Source organism: Platalea leucorodia, assembly GCF_965183815.1.
Source record: "Platalea leucorodia genome assembly, chromosome: 1".
Lineage (NCBI taxonomy): Eukaryota > Metazoa > Chordata > Aves > Pelecaniformes > Threskiornithidae > Platalea > Platalea leucorodia.
The window spans coordinates 96,445,667-96,467,968 of record NC_138823.1 but is presented as its reverse complement, the minus strand read 5'-3'; positions in this window follow the sequence as shown (position 1 = coordinate 96,467,968).

The following is a 22,302-nucleotide window of genomic DNA, read 5'->3' as shown; positions in this document are numbered from 1 at the left end:
CCATATCTTCTCTCCATTCTTTTGAAGTGGTATTCCATGAGAGGTTCATGGAAGAAGACAGCTTCTGCTTTCACAACTTTTTTTAAGAAAAGCCTCTGTTGTTGATCTGTTGCCCCATTAAGGGATCAACAGTCCCCATTAATAAATAAATGACAATTTCTGTGTGGAATTTGTGTGGAGGGTAACAACTCTAATATAAATAGCATAGGAAGGAAAATTTGACGCAACTACCAGTAACGTTGCCTTGACAGGCTTGGATCTAAGTAAGCCAGTCTTCTAAATGCATGAAAAATTCAGAAATATGAATCTCCATATAAACCACTAAATATAAAAATTCTTCAAGAGAGCACTCTTTCTCACTGTGAAATCCACAGCAAGATTCCCTTTGACTTTAGTGTCCATAGAAGAGGGGATTCACACGTGCAAAACGTCAGTGTAACTCAGTCTTTTTTGAAAGTGTCAGCTCTTTGATCCTCAGAAAAGTAGCTGGACAGCACTTGTATATTTGTTCTCCAGTTCAAACACTTTTAGATCAGACTCAGGCTCATTTGGGAAGTGTTACTATGTACTTGTTGGGAACATTCTTCCAAATCCTTGCTCTTCTGTCTGTGCTGCTCCTCTGACTTGACATGTGAACCACCTATTTGTGCCCATTGGAAATACTGATCAAATAAAACAGGCAAGTAGAAAACCAGGGATGATTTTATCCTCTGTAGTTTGTAGAACCAAAGGAAAACCTTTTTCATTCTAATGACTTACTCACGCCTCTTTAATATTGGCCAGTTTGAAGTCCTAAAGTTATGGTCAGCACTGTTCTAGCACTCAAGACCTAAAAAGAGTGCTTACAAGGGGGAAGGGGGAAGAGTGGCTGAGGAGGATTAAGATACTGAAACAATAATCTTTTTTTATTGCCAGTTGTGTGCAGTTTTTGGTCAAATTACAGTAGAAATCACATACTTAAATAGTCATGAGTGATTGTACATCTTTTTAAGCAGAAGTTAGCCCAAGCACTACAGTGTGAAATCAAGATGGGAGATTTGCTTAGCCTGGCTGTGTCGGAGGAGAGGCATTATCAGCCAAGATTTTCAAGGGAAGTGTTCAAAGGTAGCCAGGCTAGTTTTGTCCCAGCAGCAGGATGATCTTGCTGTAGTAGAGGTGTGGCACAGGCTGTATTAGCCTGGGCACAGTGTTGTGTTAGCATGACTACACTGCTCCCAGTATCTGGACTAGCAGAGATGTTTGTTGCTACTGCTTTGACAGGTAGATTTGGCACATAGAAAGGCTCCTACTACCTCAGCTGTCTTTGGACTAAATGCCTACATGCATATTTTCTGTGTGTTTGTAGCATCATCTTTCCAGAAAGTCTCCTTGTCCCTCATTCCCCCTGCTGTAGTATACTTTGGGAGTGTAAATAAAAAAGCAGATTAGCTGTTTGAGTAAGGTTTTAAGGACACTTATTTTCTTCCAATGAACAAATAGCTCTTTTTTGCCCCTAAACTTTATTTTTCCCTCCCCTATAGGGTTTGCTGCCTAACAGCAGTGCATGTGGCTCATGTGCCCATGCATCAACCAGAGGAAAAGTTAGAGCAGCTGAAATGTTTTCAGTTCCCAAACTATGAGCTTATAAGAGAAATAAATATTATATAGAAGGATCATTTTCAGATACACAATTTATCTCGTTACTGTACAATTTAGAGCATTTTTCAGTCTGTCTTCCTTCTGTCTGCCTGCCTGGCTGTTAGAAATAAGGTTGGTTTGTACCACTTGGCTTTGGCAGTCCTTGAAACCTGCCGGAGTTGTAAAGCTTTAAACAGTTGCGCAGGTCTTTAATTGTAAATTAGTTTTGACAAGACTGCTAGGCAAAGGCCTGGCCCATCCCGTTGTGATGCTAGCCGACAACCCCTTACTGCTCCTGGAGCAAGGAAACATGTGGAAGGAATTGTTCTTTTACATTTCACAGCTTGTCATTTCCTCTGCAGGGCAACCTCTGACCTCCCCGAAAGATCCTGACACCCATAAGGGAAGTATTCCCACTGTTGTAAAGGAAGTGGAAAAGCAGTTTAATACCGCGAAAGGAGGAGAAGCGTGTGTGTCAGAAGAAGCTGGGAGGAAAAGAGAAGAGCTTAAAATGCTTCCAGCAGGTTAGGACTTTTATTGTGTTGTTTAATTTATTGAAAGTTTGCAAATAGATCTGCTTGGCATGTGTGTAAATACCCTCATCTCCCTTCCCCCTCACTCTCTAATGTCATCTCATCATTATTTCACTAGGTAAAGGAAGCAATGGAAGAGTTTAAATCAATTGTGCGGGATCAAAAGCAGCTTAGGTGAAAAATGTACAGAAGCGGTGGGCTCCTCTGTCTAAAACATATTAGTAGGCCAAATGTGTTAGTAATTACAAGGTGTGTGTGGAGTGCACTGACAACACTAGATTACGGCTGGTGTTTCCGTGACATTTTTACATCCTTTCATTTTATTTGGTCATTTATATCCATGGATTCACAACATGTTGCTGTTAGGTGCTTGGGAAGTATTTTTTCTTCTTACAGCACGTTAATAGCAATATCCTTTGTTAATTGTGCTGAGCTAAATTATGTAAGAGTGCCTGTCTGGTATTAACGTCAGATAGCATTTGCTTCTGAGATGTGGAGTTTCTTTTGAAGGCAAAGCCTTACAATTTGTGCTATTTTTTGGGGGTGTGTGTGTCGGTTTTTTTGTTTGTTTGTTTTTTTTAAACCCCAGGCAAAACATACATGACTGAGAACTGAGTAACATAACCACTATGTCCTATTCTAAACTCAGATAGCACCATGATGGCTGGAGGCAGATGTACTAGAGGACAGGGATCTGATGGTACCAAGATTATAGACAGCCATCCCCACTTAATCTAGGTAGTGAATTGTGCTCTCTGTCCTGTGATAGGAAAATGGCTGTGCAGGCACAGAAATGGCTGCTGTCTGCGCTCCCCTTCATGCTAGCACTCGCGCACGTGCCCCGTGGGCCAGCCAGCCCTCCTGGTCATGGTACAGATGGTTAGGATAAATAGGTAAATTGAGTAGCTGAGGTAGTGGAGAGGGCATCTGGAGCTAACCTGGGATCTACAGCCATCCCCAGCACTCGTGACTCTCCTAGCCACCGCAAACAAGGTGAAGGTCAGCTTTCATTTTAGGGAAAGGATGATTCTTATACCCTTTGGTGCATAGAGAGGGCTGAAAGTGCAAGTGAAAATAAATTAATCCCTCCTTTTGAAGGGAGTGACTCTCCTTCTGTACCAGGAAGCTATAATAAGTCATGTTTAGACATTGAACTGAACAATAATAGGTAAGAGAGAGCTAATAGCTACCTCTTATCTGTGTAAACTGTAGTTTGTAGTCGTCTTCGTGTCTGTGGGTTCCCCAAAATTATGCAGTAGAATTTTCGATGCTGATTTGAAGCCAACTGACATGCCAGCTTTCCTTTTACAGCAACCCATGAAACGTAGTTCAAAACCCATTTCTTTGGAGCTGTCCTTCTCTGTTGACTGCCCAAGAAGGCTAGGACTATGCATCTGCTATTATAGGTACATTTGTTGAATATCTCATGTTAAGTGGTCACAAATAGAGGTAGAAGCTAGTATGGCATTGCTTAGTCAGGATTCATAAACACTGAGTATTGATGTTGACCATCATAGATGCGTAAGAAGTAGAATACAGAGCTGGTGTCAATTTTTGTTAAATGGTGTTGGTGATAAAAGGTTAAGCATGTTACAGAAAAAAGTAATACGAATTTCCAATCTTTCAAGGGTTCTCAATACACCTCCTAATAAGACCAACACTTCATTAGCACGTCCTTTCTAGATGTTGGCCCTTCCAAGAATGTAATCACAGCCCCAGGTTAGAAATTTTTTTCCAACTTTGATGTTAGTGGAATCTACTCTGAAATTCATTTAATTCATTTGCCCAACACTAGCTGTGCACAGCAGCTTAGGATACTCGCAGTATTTAAAACTTGAGTAACCTGCATGAACAAAAGTTGTTTTAAATACTGTTTAATGGTATTTGACATATGCTTTTGGCTGATTTTTAAACTCTTTGCTGATTTCTTTTCCTTGCCAATGTTTCCAACTCTAGAATGTATGTTTCAAACCCCAATTATTAGTTGTGCAGGTAGACTGCTATTTTTTTTCTCCCCTCTTCCCCCTATCCCCATCACTAATGCTTATCTAGGTCTAAAACTACCATGTTGAATTTTTATTCAAATTAGTTATGTGGAGTTTGGCAGAGATCCAATGCCAAACAAAGCATTTTAGAGCCCACAATTTCAATTCAAGAGGGTCTCTTACAAATACCCTGGAACAATGCAGTTACAGAATTGGCCTGATTTTGAAAAGTACTGAATTACTACAAATTTTATCAAAGTACGGTAAGATTTAAAGGGCGTTGTTTTGCATCATCAGAGGATCTGACTCAGTATACTCTAAGAGATAATACTATAATCTACTGAGGATTCAGTAATCTACTGAGGATTTTAAAAATGGATCTTGTATAATAGGGAGTCTACGTGAACTACAAACAGACCTCCAAAAGCATCCATGGATTTGAATTAGGTGAAAAATGTTTTTGCTTATCTTTATTCACAAGACAACAGAAGTTTTTCTTCATGAGCTCAATTTCTGGTACTTGCTAAATCTATTACATGGTAATTTAATGCAAAATTTTGGTTTAAAAACGCACGTCACTAAAGCACCGATTTTCTCTGGTGGAATACTGTCAGTAATGTAACCACTAAACTCAATATCTGCACTCAGAACTAGGGAGGGAAAAAAGCTTCATTTTGAAATCTCCAGATAATTTCTGCAGAACCATGTATAAACTAGGATTTATACTGTATCTGATGATTAATTTGGAGTTTCAACAGTGCCTGCATTTTCCTTCTCACCAACTCTCATCCCAGCAGGCAGCTGCTCCCCAGCCTTTCTCTCATATGAAGCCTGATTTCTTTTTTCAAAGCCCCCAGTTATGTACGTATCACAGTAAAAACCCTGCAAACATGTAAAATATTTCTCATAAGTATTTGTTAGTCAGCCTGTTACAAGCAGCTTGCATTCTGCCCATTTTTGGGGTTTGATACCACTTCTGTTGTTCCTTCAACCCTCTGCTCTGTCACCTTTCTATGGCACACCCAGGACAAATTTTTAGCCCCTGATTTTCAAACCTACCAGCTCAGAAGGATTCTTTCACTCAATGTCTGTCTTCTGAAATAAACTGAATATTGAAAATTGAATATTAAATATTGATCATATTTAAGATCCTCAATTCAAAACCCTCTCCTCATCTGTGGAAAAATCTTGGGAAGTGAATTGTGTCCTTTCATGACATCAAAAACATTTCTGTCTGAACAAAGCTTCAGAATAGCACCTAAGAAAAGATGGTATCAGGCTAACGGAGGAGTTAGTACACTAGCATATAACACTCAGAAATTTATTCAGAACATATTAAGGTGTTCTTTCTGTATCAAAATATCAAACACAGATACAGTTTCATTCTGATTTTATCACTACTTTGGAGGAAAAGTTTTTCATTTGTTAAAATATGCTTGCGTAGGTGAGAAATGGTTTTGTTGAGAGGATTATATTTATGCTCACAGCCACTTCTGAAACAATGTCATGAAAACCAGTGAGCCTTCCTTGCAATATTTCTCATTATACTGCAATGTGGTTTTTCTCCTTCTGACATGCTATTTGCTTCTACATGACAGTTGTACACAGATGCAAAAATAATTACCTAAACCAAAAAACCCAAAGCTGTTCTCATTGGTAGTTTCTCATGGGTGCCATTTTAAAGGGAGCAAAGTGATGTTTTTAAATGAAGATTGCTTGCCCTTCATTTTTTCTACAGGTAGAGCCTCAGTCAGCTGAACTTTCTCTGCTGGCCTTTTCCTCCTCTGAGGAGGACTGTATAAAGGATTGGGTTGATTCTTGGAGATAGGATCAAATTCAGCTCCCACTTACAGTTGTGCAATCCATGTAATCCAAATTCTTTTCTGACTCTTACTGCACTGTTTGATTTCCCACAGGCCAGGTACTAGGGAGAGAGTCCAGATAGGATTTTCATGTCATTTTCTGTTTCCCTGCTGTAATTTAACCAAGCTGGTGATTTCTTTGTTATCTGCTGCCCCACTCCTGGATGGCACCACTCTAAAATCCTTTCTTCCTGGCTGAAAGAGAGGTTGCAGCCATCAGAAGGGAGTGCACTTCATCCTTCTCTACTTTGCCTCCACATAAGTCAGAAGTATTTCCCACCAAGCCAGTGTAAAGTAATTTCCTAGCCGTGCTGTTTCTTTTCATCCATATTTTAAAAAAAATTTTAAAATTTTTCTTCCCCTCCCCCCCCATCAAAATTTCACAGTATCAGCTCTATATGCAGCCTCTGAAAGTTTCACATCACAGAGAATCTGTTTCCCACCCCTCTCTAATCCCAGTTCACAAAGTATGTATCTACAGTAGTGTTTAGGTTTTTAGGGCGCTTTTGAAATGAATGCCCTGCCCAGTTGCTGCTCTATGGTTCGCATTGCAGAGTGATTTTGGAGGACAAGCACTGCACTCCTTTAGGGTGAAGCTAAGCAACAGGATGCACTTTAGGTGTGTGTATCATGTATTAAAGGACTAACAATTCCCAGGACCAGACTAGAGCTAGTCCGACACAAACTCTTCAACACACAGTGGGGTCCCCAGTGTTTAGTTGTGTCCTCTGAATCACTGGTTTCATTCTACAGATCCACTCCTTGTTGCACAACAGTACTTGTTACAGAAGACATAACCAAAGATGATAACTTCCAGACTGAATGCAGAGGATAAAAAAGGTTACATTATACTCTGCAAGGATTAAGAAGCAGTAAGACACCCTCCATTATTAAAGGTCATGCTGCTACTCTCAGCTATTACCCCAAGAAGGCTGATGCTGGGAAAGGTACTGGAGTAGCCCTAACTAGTTTCCAACCTCTTTTCATCCTGTTTTAAAAATGTAGGTGCCAGCTGAACTTAGGGACTTGGCAGAGGTGACACTTTCTTTGTATCCCATATCAAGTGTGAGCTGTGTAGCGTCTACACTGTTTTGTTGGGACTTAATATCACCAAGAAATAAGGCTGCTCTCAGCATTGTCCAGGTCTGGAAACAAACTTCATTTCACCCTACTTTCCCAAATCCAGGCATTCCTGTTATCATGCCCATTCCACAACAGTGGGAAAAAAATGCCACCCATTTTTTCCTGTTTGTCTTACACAAACGTACAGCATTAAAACTATTCTGCTGGACTTCTTATTAACACCTGATCACAGATTTATAACATTGGATTAAGAATTTTATTGTCTTTTCCAGGCCCTGGTGTAATCACATTTTCCTGCTCTTATGCATATGTTTGTTGACTTCCAAATAAACCTATTAACAGAGGGTTTACACCTGCCATTGTACCTTTGTTGTAGCTATGATATCTGTTGTTGATCATTTTTACTTGGTGGTATTTTCTCCTCCTCAAATTGTTCTTTTTTATCGTGAATGGTATTATGTTCCCCTGTCAGGGAACAAAATGTATTTTGAGTCAATTTACTAAAATAGTCACTGCTTAGTGCTATATCTGGACAAAGTTGACACCTTTGACATTTTCTAAAATGGCAAAAATAACTGTATTTAAGGTATGATTTATGGATACTGTATGTCAAAGGAATTTCTATGTTATTACAGTTTCTGATACAGCCATCCGAACTCCTTCAATGAACAAATTGCTGATAGTGCAGCTAATTAATGCTTTATTAGTTTTCTGTGGTCAATTATAACAAGTTATAAAAAAGTAAAATGCAATTTAATATTAAAGAGCTGTGTGATTCTTGTTTCTTTCTCAGAACTGCTTTGTTTTGTGCATGTAGAAGAAACAATTTCTACATAGCTCAATTTTATAAGACACATTTCCGCCCACTAAGAGCAACTCCTATGATTAAAAAGTAGACTGGAGTCTTTAAATGCCTTTCTGATTGCTGGCCTCTATTAAAAACTTCTTAAAATAATAGATAGGTTTAATTCCTCAAGCCAAAGAAAAATTATATCATCTTAAGTATTTTCCATATTTATTATATTGATGAGACTTGGCTGCAGAGAAAAAAAAGGAAGCAAAATCTCTTGTATTGCAAGTTTTAAATGTACCAGGCTAAGGTTTACTTAATTAGAACCTCCAGGCAATAAAGGAGCCCTTTTTTAAATTCTGTGAATCTTAATATGCTAAATAATGCAAAGCTTCAACTCTTCAAGCATGAGACACACATCTGGCAGCTTAACATTTAAATTACAGAAAAAAAAACCACTTCAGTAGTAATTTTCATGAAGAAAAGAATGGGAAATGTATTACAACTAAATTTAATTTCTTTTTAGATTTTTCATCCTGTCTAATTGCAAGCATTTGCCATCTTCTCCTTTATTTATTTATTTTCATACAGTTTTTTTTCTGTACTTTTTATTGATCTTTAATTTGAGCAGCTTCTTACTGTTACAGCCGTTGAAGAATTACATCGTGTTTTTACTTAGCAAAAATTGTTCAGAAAAATCTATGAGGAATTAAAGTAATGAGCTCACTGGTATAGAAAGAAAAGAGTGTTCAGAGCCTTACAAATAAAATGTAAAAAGAGCATATCGTGATTAAATAACAAACTTGAGTTCCTTCTCCCTCCCATTTCTTAAGTGTAAAATATTATTGTTTTCTTTATTCTTTTTATTGTGCTGTTTTTCTGGCCAAGGTAATTACTGCTTTGTTCATTTGTCTCCAAAAACATTGTCAAAGTCTTCATTATTTTAGCAAAGCTATTTGGAAACCCATTTCAGTGAGCCAAAATTAAAAAAAAAAAAAATTGAACAACAAAGCAAACCACAGTAACCATCTTTACCAAGGTATGTTTATATTTTAATATGTGTTTATGGGCTCATATGTGTTTCACATATATGGAATATGTGGAGACAATTTGAACTGTTTATACTGCATGTGTGCACACACGTGACATACCCAGCAGCTGTATTTTATGCAATTTCACTGATTTCAGCAGACCTTTCACCCCCAATGATGTAAATACCTGTAAATACCTCACCCACTATGAATGCTCAGCATATATACACCTATATGTGTGTATATGTATAGAAAGTAAGAAACAGAAAGATGACTGTCTTTTATCGAGGGGAAGTGGAATTAACTGAAAAAAAAATGTGAAATAATCGTTACATATATTTTTGGCTTATCCTTCATGTGCCGTACATTAAGAAGTGTAATACAGACCTTTATTTCCTCCGCACCACTGCTTCCTACGATGTAGGAGTACATTTTTGTTCACTCTACAGGTCACTGCTTTTCAGGAGTTTGAGAGACACACTACTTGAGTAAACATAGAAAACACGAGTACTTTCGATCCCTGTGCCTCAGTCTCAATCCACAACCACGTCCATACAAGAAAATGAACTTCCTTCTCTTTTCCAAAGAATACATCCTGGGGTGTTTAAAATATCCTTCACTGTTGTTCTTCTCATGTCTGTTATTTATTTATTTCTACTTTTTTGTCCTGCTTCATAGCTATACAATTGTTATTTCCAGCACCACAGTATCTGGAGTCTTCTCTGCATTTATCATCCTAACACTTCTGGAAGGTAGGAGAGAACTAACCACCTATTTATAACTAGGATGGAGGGGAAAAAATGGCCTGCGTGGAGTCATGCAGGATCGTGGTGGGAGAGGGAACAAAACCCAGCTCTTTCCTTTCCAGAGCTTTGTCTTATGCACTGATATAAAAGTACCTGTTTTTTTTTTTTTTTTTTTCTTACAGAGGATGATTTTTACCAAGATTGCTGTGGCAATGCACACGAGCACTGCGTCTTGTTTCAACCAAAGGACGGCCAAGGAGGACATCACACGGTACTGGTCTTGGTCTGAATGTCACCATCTCACTTAAAGCACACGGTGAAGCCATGGGAGCTTCTACCAGTGCCATTTAGGAATGATTTGTGGGCTTGCTTGTTGTTGTTGTTGTGTTTTTTTAAACTATCACTGTGAATTTTGTTATAGCTAGTGGGAGTATTCCTGTCTCCTGCATAGATCTATAGGGAGATAATCTCTCCAGCAAAGGATTTCAAAGGAGTAGTAGGAAAGACCATCCAGTAATCAGATAACAGCAGCTTTGTCAAGGCTGTGCTGCAGGATGATTTTATTTCAGTAATGTTTAAGCACAAGATAGATTTCTTATGCATCTATAACCTTTAAGCTCTCATGTCCTTCTGCAGAAGATCCCCAATATCAGATACTTTTAGTATCCTTATTTGTAGTATCTTGGTCAAGGACATAATTAATTTGTGAACAAATATTGTGTCATCAGTACAAGTTACCATGAAATCACATCTGCATCATGACAACACTTTCTGGGTGAGATACTGAGAACTAAGCCACAAAGAAGATTCTGTATTCCTGAGAATTGCTTCCACCTGCATTATCTGTTTTAAACTAGATATTTTCCAATGAAGGATGCAATTTTTCTCTGTAAGTGTTGCTCCACTGCCCTCCTTAGATTGGCATGGCTTCAGTGAACTATAACTGCAAACATGAATATTCAAATTAATCTTTCTGGCAATTTGTCTCACTCTGTTCTAGATGTACTCTGAAATGTTTTTAATGCTTTTAATTGCCCATGGAGAAAAGTCATCGCGGTACTCGGAGTACTCGCAAACTTGTGTACTATGTGTTTATACCAGTACATGTACTGTGGCACAAATACTCAATAGCTGGGAATTATTATCGCAACTTTGACTTTAGTAGTGTGATGATCTACATATAAATATCTATGAGAAAACCCAGATTGGTCAACTGGAAATTCCCTCAATTTTAAATGACTAAGTTTTCAAGTGATTTATTTCTTTAGGGAGGTAAGGATAACTTGGAGAAACCAGAGTTATATATAAACATAACTGCAGACTGATGTGTGCATGTGTGTGTGTAGCCTTTTTCTATAGGAAGACCGATTTAAGGATTGATGGAGTGGGTGTAATGGGCACAGCAACCCAGCCCATGGGAGTGGCAGAGTGAAATTCATTTCCTACAATCCCATAATAGCACATTGCCTTTGAACAAAGTGCCACACTCTTATAGGAACCTCAGTTGTGGGTGGCTCTCAAAGCCACATTAAAGTGACCTGGTTTCGGTAAGGTGCGTAAGCCCATGGGTAATTCAGCACTGTCTAGTCCCTTTGGACTCAGTGAAATGACTCACAAGCTTATGGTTATTGACATGGTTAAATAGATTTCTGAACTGAGCCTCTTATGAGAATACTTTTGCACAAAAGAAACGTGAGCATGTGAAATCTCCTTTCAAAGGTTGTAAGAGCCCCTCTTTTTTAATGGGATGAGAGAACCCTAATGTTCAGAGAGATCCTTGTTTTAGCATGTTCGAGATTTAGACACTTGTTCTGAGTTATGTCAGTTGGGCCTACTTGTATCTCTGGAACTGAAACCGTCTTCTATAATACTTTTACCTAACAATCATATATTGGAAACAATTGCAAACTAATGTAAAGAACAGACTTAAAGCCGAAGATAGAAGTTCATGTAGTGGCTTGTTCTCCTCAGCTGCCCCTTTTCTTTTAGTAAATAGATTTTTTTAATTTGTTGTGTTTTTTTTTTTTTTTTTTTGTTTTTTTGTTTTGTAACAAAAGCAAATAGAAAGACCTTTGTGTCTGACTTCACCTTTTTGAGGAACATAAGATATAGTAGCAAAATCAAAGATGTTATTGTTTTGCCTCCCTGCCCCCAAATTCATCTATGCTAAGGAGTTGCAAATAGTCTCCCACTGAGTATCTTCTGAGTGATGGGCATTAGTGACAACTTAGTTTTTGTTGCAGTGAGCGTGCACACCATTGCATGTATTCAAGATATTGCATTGTGGCTATGAAGGACACAATGCTCCTGGTCACTGACTTCTGGGAGAAGTAAAATATATTTTGTGGCTGTAATCCCATCCTCATGCAGATGACTGAGCTTCTGCTTTCATACTTCAGACAAGATCAAACACAGTCTTGGAGAAATTAACTCATAATACTCTTTAACACCTTTGGGATTTATGTCTTAAATAATGTTTTTATATCTACTTTGCACAGGGATAGTTTCATGGAGACAATGTCAGTGCAAGCAAGGTACTTTGCACACACTACCTACTCTAAAACCTTGACTTTTTCTAGAGAATTAAGTTGGGCAGTCATGTGGCTAGGTGAAATGCAATGCTATCTGTAGCTGCCTGATCTTAGTATTTGAAAATAGCTTTGAGCACGCTACCCACTTCTACTGTGCCTTAACTATTCATGTTTACATAGAATCACTTTTTGGTAATATATTCCATTGCTTGTGGCAGCTTTTCCACTGACCACTGAAGATAAGATGATTGTATCATGTTTACTGATAACCATATTTAGCATTATGTAGGTATGGATATAAACCTCTGTCTGTTATGTTCACGAGCCTTAAGTTAAAATTCAAAATGTGGATGAGGTCTATGTAATCCAAGCTTCAGAACACAAATTTGCCTTTTAGAGCAAAATGGTTTATCGAGTTTAAAAAAAAAAAAAAAAAAAATCTTTCTGGTTTTCATAATTAGTAAATTATACAGTGATGTGACTACATCTACTGCCAATGCTGTGTTCCCTGGAAACTGAGATTTTTTGAGATCTACAGAGTAAACTTGGATGTTTTGTTCATTACAGTTTCATAAATGCGAAAGTCAAAATGGACCTTAAATCATTTAGGTTAGCTTCTAGTATATGCTAGAAAATTTCAACCACTTGCTCCATAAAATCAGCATCAAGGGATGGAGAACCAAAATTTCCTTTTGTGGTTACCTCTAAACAGTATACCTTCCACCTACCTGTCTAAAAGAAAAAACAAAAAGGGAGTCCTGTCTCTAGTTCGAACATAACTGGTTTTAACTTCCATCCCTTTGTTCTCTCTGGGCTCATTCACCAAGTGTTAACAAACCCTTTACAGAGTTTGGTATTGTGCCTAGGAAGGTATTAATAGATAGCTTCATGAAGTCACCTGAAGATGTCTGTTTGGTAAGTTATGACCTCATTGTGTCTCTTGGTGGAAGTGATGTTTGGCTCTTTGTCCAGGGGCAATAACGCTGAGCATGCGAGAAACCTGGTCACTCCAGAGAGAGGCAATGCCAGTGCCAAATCAGGCCCTGTGTGTGCAAAAATGTTATACCACCGATGAGCACAAATTGGGATTCTGTACTTTGTAGCTCAAGGATTAGTTTAAATCAGCATAAACTGGCACCAGCGCTGAAAGATGCAGTACTGTCCCTCTGCTCCCTTGTGCTGGCACCCATGCAGGGTGGCCTGGATCAGAATGGGTCCAGATGAGAGATAACCCAGTTAATAAAAGGAAAAGAAAAGAAAGAGGCCAAACATCATTAATTCCCTTCCCAGATCAGCTCCCTCCATATGTTTTACTATGTGGATGTCCAAATTTTTGTGCAGAGGGAATGCAGTGTGCAACACAGGAAAAAGCGAGCAGGTAGAGGAAGACTGGATGACTTCTGGTGTCAGCATGAGCTTACACCTCCTTCAGAGGGTTTGTCAAACCACAGCCTTATAAGAACATAAATCAATTCACTGAAGAATACTGTGTGTGCCATTCTGGGCCCCACAATTTAAGAAGGATGTGAAGGTCCTTGAACACATCCAGAGGAGGACAACAAAGCTGGTGACAGGCCTGGAAGGAATGTCCTGTGAGGAGCAGTTAAGGACTTTGGGATCCAGTGCCAGGACGCGTGGGAATGGCTCAAAGCTCGGGGGAGGTTCAGAATTGACATGAGGAAACATCTCTTTACTGGGAGGGTGCTCAAACACTGAAACAGGCTTCCTAGAGAGGTGGTTGATGCCCCATACCTTAAAATGCCTTTTAAACACTGGACAATGCCCTTAATAACATGCTTTAGCTTGGTCAGGCAGTTGGACTAGATGATCATTGTAGGTCCCTTCCAACTGAAATTTTCTATTCTATTTCTATTCTAATTCTATTCTATTTCTATTCTAATTCTATTTCTATTCTAATTCTATTCTATTCTAATTCTATTCTATTCTAATTCTATTCTATTCTAATTCTATTCTATTCTAATTCTATTCTATTCTAATTCTATTCTATTCTAATTCTATTCTATTCTTTCTTAAGTGTTTTGAGCCAGCTTTGCCACTGCTGTTTTCCAGGTTTGTTTTAGAGTGAGGAGTAAAACAGAACTAGAAGTTCAAAACAGGGTGAAACTTGCAGCTCTTACTTTGCTAGCTGTGCCCAGCTAATTACCTTACTATTCTAACTTTTTTTTTCTTTTCATTTAAAGATCAACTGGAATAACCCACCTGACCAATGTTATCAAGAAAAATCAGGTCCTGGGAACAATGCAAGCCCAGAAGAAGGGAAAGCATCTGCAGAGAGCAATTTTTACCTGGAGGAGTTAGAGAAATATACTTTTTCTGTGTAGTAAGTAATCTCAGCATCAAATAGTTTCACAACCCAAAAGTATGCCTTGTTTTTCTTGTATTATAGAAGTATCTACATTCAGTTGAATGTTATTAGGCTGCAAAATCCAACACATAGGTTGACAATTGCCTAAGCGGTGTCAGTTTGTCCCTTTTGTGCACGCATGTTATGATTATGACATCATATGCTATTTTTCCACAGAGGTCATTTTTCTGTATGTGTGTTATTTATTTGTGTAAATATTAAGTACTTTATTTTCTGCTTTTCGGTCACTGTGGCCCCTGGTCTTATTTACAACATGCAGACCCTGCCTGGAATTCAGAATTACTGATTTCCTCGTACTTTTCTTCTCAATAGAACTTTACAAGTAAGAGTTATTTTTTCTTTGCAAAATCATTGTGAAATAAAGGAAGGGGTGTTATTTCACCTTCACAGATAGGGATATGAGGTAAGATATTTCTAGCACTTATAAGTAACCAAAGACTTGAATTTTCTTTGACTCCTTAGTATTATCTATGATTGAAGTTGATGAGAAAAAATTTGGAAGAATTTTTTGTCTGAGAATGCAATTTTGACATTGCTGATTTGCTTTGAGAAGCTGTGTCGGGAAGAAATGAAAGAGGATTTCTAGCAAAATCTTTTCAGCATTTTAAGAGCAATACACTACCTTTCTTGGATGTTACTTTAAATATTACTTTTCTCTGTTATAAAATACACATATGGGGAATGATTTAAAATGAAAAGATAAATTAAAGGGGAATTAAAAAGACTACATCAAAATGAAATCTTTTCACTCACTTATAATTATTTTTTCCCAGATTTCATCTTCAAGGTAATTGCAAAACTTGGACAGTAATTAGTAGAAAACAATGAAGACCCAGTCCTTCACTAAATGAAATGGTCTGATACTCTTTCACATAGCTCTGTATTGTGTTTTGAATGTTCAAAACCCAGCTGTAATGTACATCTCTGGCACCTACGGTCCTCTGCAAATCAGCCCCTAGACTTTCAAATAAAGGATCCAGAAAATGAGCGCCAGAATAGGGTGGATGTCTGTGAAAATTTAGTTTTAAATGGCTTCCCTGTCAAAACATTTGAAAGCAGTATTTATCTAATCAGGCAAGCCAAGTAGCCTTCAGCATCACTAGTCCTGTTGTTCCCTGCTCTCACTTGCCACATTCACTTGGTGCCTTTAAAGTTTGGCAGAAAGTTAGGTAAAGACCCTACAGACATAAAGTACATTTTCACTACAGCAACCTGAACTGAGCCCTAGATGTGGTCAGCCCTGCGTATTGCAGGAGGCAGCAATCAAGTGGAAAAATAACACACAATCATATAATTAGACTGCTATAATTCTGCTGAATTAATGGTGGTTAATTTGGACGGTTAAAGACTCCCCCCATCCTGGCCATAATTTAAGAATAGATTTTAGAGTAGCACTGTTCATCCAAATATCCTTGCTGGCTCCTACTGTTTTATTTTACCTACCTCAATTTTCAAATTAAATTAACCAAATTATTATCGACCCCTTTTTATCTCAAGGTGCTTGGTTTCTGTGGCGGTGAATTTCACTGTCTCTCTTCCATGTCTTGCAGAGCTACAGTGATACAATTAATGTTTAAAGTCAGCAGCATTGATCCTTTGTTCTTTTCAAAGTTGTTCAGCTTGAAAGTGTTGGGAAAGGGGCCCACGTCCACCCTTCCTTAGCACTGAAGCACTCCTGGAGCACATACTGGTTTCTGGTCACTGTCCCTGCGGCAGCCTGGCCCCAGGCTTTGAAGCCCATGGCATCTGCGATTGCACAAGGTGCCCAGAGGAGCAGAGGGAACAGGCATTTGTCGAAGTTGGCATGCACCTTGCTGTCTGATTTGGGGTCCAAGAAAATATGATGGTTCTTTCTTCCTTTTGCTTTTAGTTTTCCCTTCTTTGTCCTTTCTTAGGAAGCCCAGTTGACTTTGGAGCCCCATGTCTGTGGGGACACTGGCTTTGCTGGGGAGGCAGAGGTATGTCTGAGCACAGTAAGTTACAGGGCATGAACTGTATATCCTTGGTACGAAACAAAGGCTACAAGGTGTGCTTCATGGTGGCTGTGCTGCCTGTCCTTCTGTGAAGAGAGCCAAGGCTAGTATTTTATCATCTCTGTTATCCTGTTTGAAATAAGGACCAGTGCTGGTTTTATTTACCTACTTATTATGTGAAAATCCAATGAGGTTAGAACAAAACAGAATTTACAGAGCATTTCTTTGCCTTCTGCTTTACTTGTGGTAAAATGTCATCTTTAACAGAAAGAAAAAAATAGGAAAACAAATTACTTCACTCTTGGTCAAGTAATATAGATATTACACTTTGCGTGCCATGTAAAGAATGTGTCCTTAATAATATATATATATTTTTTTAACTTAGAGTTAATTCAGTTTCCCTTTGTGATTGAAGGAGTATCTGATACCTTATGAGTTGTTAGTTCCATTTGTTACCATACCAGCATGATGTTACAGTCATTACTCACTTCTGTCTGTCTCTTCTTTCCTTTTCTCCTACTTTCTCCATCAAAGGGCATCAACTCCTCTTTGTCTGTTTCCAGACCTTCCTCTCTGCTAGGATTGCTACCTTTTAAAAAATGCAATGCAAGATAATTAGCTACTACAAAAATTTTTAATGGGACTGTAGATCTGGGGGTAGCTTAGATCTCCATAAACTTCAGAGTTTTAGATGCTCCAAGATGCAATCTGAGCAATTTCCTTGATCTTTTATTGCAGCTGGTAAATCATTTATTGGGTTAGGTTATTTTACAAAATCCTCTTTAAAAACAAAATCCCATAAAATGTATTTATCGTAAAATACTGCACGACCAACAGTCTTCAAAGTTGTACATAACCTGTATTAATTAAAAGCTAGTGTTGTACTGTGACAAGTTAAAAGTATCCACTCTGTCTCAGTCTCTCTCTCCCCCCTCTGGCCGCCTCTCCCTGTATTTTTTTCTCTCTTCTTTCCTCTCTCTCATCTTCTCATTTCTTGTAGGGCTTGCCAAAGGGAAGACTGGCGAGTACGAGCAAAATATTCTTTTGTGATCACAAATATTTTTCTGATAATTGTGATATTTTTTTGTTTCCATTGCTATAGCATGCTTGTCCTTTTCCATTCATATTAATTTGACAGTGGTGTCTCACGTCCGTAGGCCATAGTCAAACCTCCTTACAGTGGGCATTATACACATATGTAATAAAAAGATCATTCTGGCTGCAGAAGCCTGCAGCCTTCAGCTTCGATCTTGCAGCCTACACGAGTGACTTTTCCACTGTGCCCACACACAGCCTTGCTGAAAGCAGCAGGCTTTTGCCTAGGTCCAATGAATTGGTGGTCAGGGGCGTGAGTCCAAAACATACGATGAGAGAGAAGAGGTTAAAACAACAGATGAACGTAGTCACATATTACAGGGAGGTGCACGCTATTGATGTGGTCAGCCGCGGTCACAGCCCCGTAGCTGCTTGACAGCCACGGAGCACTTTGCAGACCTTGCTGGAGAGCTGACCCCAGGACCTTGCCTCCCATCATGGCATCTCTGAACCTCCCTTCTCTCAGAAATTTATGTTTCTGGAACTAAAAGCCCATGTAACCTGCAGCAGAACATGGATATTTTTAGTGGCTATTGACTAAATAAGACAGGTGAAATCTATAACCTTGAGAGGGAAAATGTTTGGAGGAATTTTGACCCTTGCAGCCCTAAACCTGCTGTCAGAAGCTTTCTAGCCCTGTTCTTCTGCTCCCTGAAACAAGCAAAATTTGAGGAAAAAATGTTCTTCATGGGTATTCGTCACTATAAAGCTAGATTTCCTGAAAGTGCATAATAAATACAGATCTGAGAAATCATTTCCTCACTTCAGCACTTTAACACTGCTTTTTGTTCATAGTTTTAGAGGAGATAGGAAAAATATCCCAGATTTCAAAAACTTTCTCTGTCTTAATAAAAAAAAAGGCAAACACTTTCTGTGACTCTAGGAATCTTCAAGCTTGAGTTTAAATATAAATAATGAACTGGCAGTTTCAATCACCAACAACTTATCATCAAACACGGCTCTTAAGGGTTAATATTACACACTAATATAAAAGTAACGATCATCCTTTGTCTCCATGCAATTAGCTTTTTAACAATGTGCCTGTAGCTGATACCCAGGCTAAATGCTACTTTGAAATATTTTCTGCTGAACTCCAAACGTGTTAAGCTGACTCTGGCCAGCTTCTGTAAAAATAATTTTTTGTAGGGTGCTGCCTTTTGTGGGGGAATACCCAGCGCCCCGTGCAGCAGTGCTGGGCAATGCCCATGGTAGCTTGGCTGCAGGCTGGTCGGTGCAGGATCAAACAGCATCTTGAGACAGGAGACAAGCCAGTGTCCCACTGCATGTAGGTATAAGAAATAAATCCTATCTAGATTTATATTCTTGCACCTCTGAAATGCAGAGGGGGTGGGCCAGACTTTGGTTCTCACTTGCAGCCATCAGGAACAGATGCAGCCCCGGTCCAAGAGAAGTAGCAAGGGGAGGGTGGAGATGAAACAGGCTCTGGGCAGCATATGCCAGCCTGGGCAGGGTGGAGGGGGTTGAAGACACCTTTGCAATCCTGCCTCTGCACCTGTAGCCTTTATGATTTTATCTGCTGGGGGTTTTTTTGACCAAATCAATGAGGACACTGAGAGGCAGGAAGAGTTAACTGTAAACAGCACAGTATAGTAAAGTTGTTTTTTAATAAAAACAATAAACTTTCTCTTTATAATACACATGTGATTTGACATTGAAATAAATGCAGATGCTTCTTTGCTTGGTGTATTCCCTGTTGTGCTTTCTAAAACACCTTCACATATGGTTTGCCTCATTCCTGTGAAACTGCTTGTTGTTTATGTCATACAAACAGAACAGATTGAATTTACACCGAGTAAGGAGGGTGATGAATTATACATTGGAGGAAAATCCTTGTCTGAGTGTTTAAAATTTGTTCAAAATTAGTGTTGCCTGTTTAAAAAGTTTCCCTGGATTCTCCCTGGAGCTCTTCTAAAGATTTCATTAAAATAAAAAAAGAATTCCGCGGCTGCCTATAAATGCAACCTTTTATTCAAATATGTAACATTTACCTAAAACCAAAGGTCAAATTTTACCAGTTTTTTATAGCTATCCTAGTAGGATCTGCTTCATGTACTATATATAAAATATTGCCATCAAAAGTAAGCATTCAGCTTTCTTTGTGAAAAGGAGACTAGCTCTTTATTGCTTGCTTTAAAAAGTGCTAAACATTTAAAAATTACTTCAAGAAACAGTTTCTCAGTAACTTCTGATAGTCCACCTAAACCCTGTTTCACTGTTTCTAATTCCATTTTGAAGTGGAATCTAGTTAACATTTTTCAAGATGGAGATCTAAAGGCAGGCCAAGCTTTACTTCTTAGGAGAAATGAGAAGTCCCACTGTTTTCTTTGAATGCCTTCAAATCTTTCACATGTCGTTCCTAAAAAATGCTTAAGCTTTGGCTGTGTGAGCACAGGGTGTAACCAGGATTGGTCCTGATTCTGTACTCTTTGTGGGAGTTTTATTTTGCAGGCAAGTCATAGCAGGACACAGGTCATGGATTTTTTTTTTTTTTTTTTTCCCATGTATTCAGATGTTGGATCAGTGTTTACGTTGGTGCATGTCCTCATATCTTTGCAGACTGAATTTTTACATCAGACTGGTACATATTTCTGTGGAGTTTTTGCTTTAGTCTTAGTTTTGTCGGGGATTTTTCTGTTGTAGTAAAAGTTTACTTTTTGGAAACTTGTCCTATGGACAAATCAGTAAATATAGCTATGGCATATTTCCTGTTCCCTGTGATTTTTCTGAAGCTGTCTGTTGCTTCTTTTATTATATAGTATAATTCATGAATGAGCAAAGTATAGTGAACTGCATACATTTAGAGAGACTGTGTTTTTTTGCTGTCTTGTGCAATTGCAGAATTATATCCCTGTACTAGTGCATTGTGGTAAAATGATGCAAGTGAAAGGTAAATGAGAAATAAGGTGTGTTTACTGCTGATGATTCAGCTGTAGAGGTGAAGACAGTGGGGACCAAACTGTTTGGAAACAAATTTGAAATCAACAAAAAGGTGCAGGCATCTGAAGTCTGCTCCCTCTCTGTCCAAATTCAGGTTATGTAATTTAAGTGGCAGAAGAACATAAATTTGGATGTTCAGTTAATAAGGAGTTTGTAAATCCCAGGAGGTGACTAGCAGATTAGACAATCAAAAGCATGGTTGCCTTTATGTGCTAGGAGTGCCAGAGAGAGTGTCTGTATTTATCATCTTTAAATTCTATCTTTCGTTCCTCCTATAGTAGCCTGCTTAAATCTTTTTAGCCATGCTCACCTTCAGCAAGTTATGGACATTAGGGACCCATTCTAGCTACAACCCACTTGTTTCCGTGGATTATGCAATATTTATTATTGCCTAAATTGCCTTCAGTTTTGCCCCAATATTAAGATATCTTAAATTATGTCAAAATTTATCTAAACTGCTGGAAAAATAGGAAATAACAATTTAAGGATTGAAAATACGTGCTAAGGAAACATGAGTCTGTATTCAGAACTGTCTTTTATAGGGCTCTTTTGCAAAGCCCTCCAATGTCTATGCACACGTTTGATTTTGCCAGAATTTAATGTTGTTATGGTGACAGGGGAACATTTACTATTGCGAGTACTTATGGACTTCAGCGCAATTATGCTCAACAATGATTTTATTTATATGTTCAAGATGCTGGAAAGAGTTAGCAGCCACTGCCCTTCCTCCTGCAGGTTCCTTACCTGCAGAACTTCACTAGCTGAGAGCTGGCCTCGAGCAATGGAGAGGAGAAATTAGTGATACAAATCACTCAGTTGAGAGTGTGAGTTGAGAGTGATCAGTGAGTGATTACTCACTGAAGGTGGCAGGGAGATGTTTGGTGTTTTTTTGTTTGTTTGTTTGCTTGGTTTTTTTTTTTCTTTTTCTACTGGCTTTAAGGTTCTTGAGCAGAAAGAAGCAGTGAGCTCAGTCCTTGAGCAACTTAGTATGAAACGCAAGTTTTCCTAGAGATCCTGGCAAGGGACTTGTGTGGTTGCGATATGATTATACGTGATGGAGCTGGAAGAGCAGGCAAATGTTCCCCGATGCTGGAGCAATTCACATTTTGTCCTAGCCCTCTCCAGGACAGCAGGTTTATAATTCCCTGCCAAAATGCTTTTTTCCTACTCTCTTTCTCCCACTTAGAGAATTAGTATTCAGTCAAAGAACACGGTTCAAATTTGACAATAGTTAGGGGAAAGCTGGGTATGATGACAGAATATGGCTGTCATGTAGCTTTTTGACAGAAATCACTAGTTTCTCTTTTTAAATATTGGGAAAGTTGTCTCTCCAGTCAACGAGGAGCCTGAGCTCCCGAAGTTGTTGGAGCCTCTGCCATGAGGGCAATCAAAGTGCTTCCGAGAGAGTACTGCCAGCATTTCTTCCTCACAAGCATTTTACGCCGTTCAGCCTTGATTCCTGCTCAGCACAAAAGCACTTTTTGACATAGCTGAGTTGCTCTTTAGTTTATTCAGACTCATAGGAAGGTAGAAGACTTGCAAGCTGGCTGTGAAGCATCGGGTAGAGAGAGATGTGGTGGTTGTTTGTCATTTAATGCACATTTTGTTTTCATGAGCTAGATAAGATAACATTACTGATGACTAGTGGAGAAAAGCAAAGCTATAAGTGCGCCATACACGGTCATCTCTAATGAATAGAATGAATAAAAATA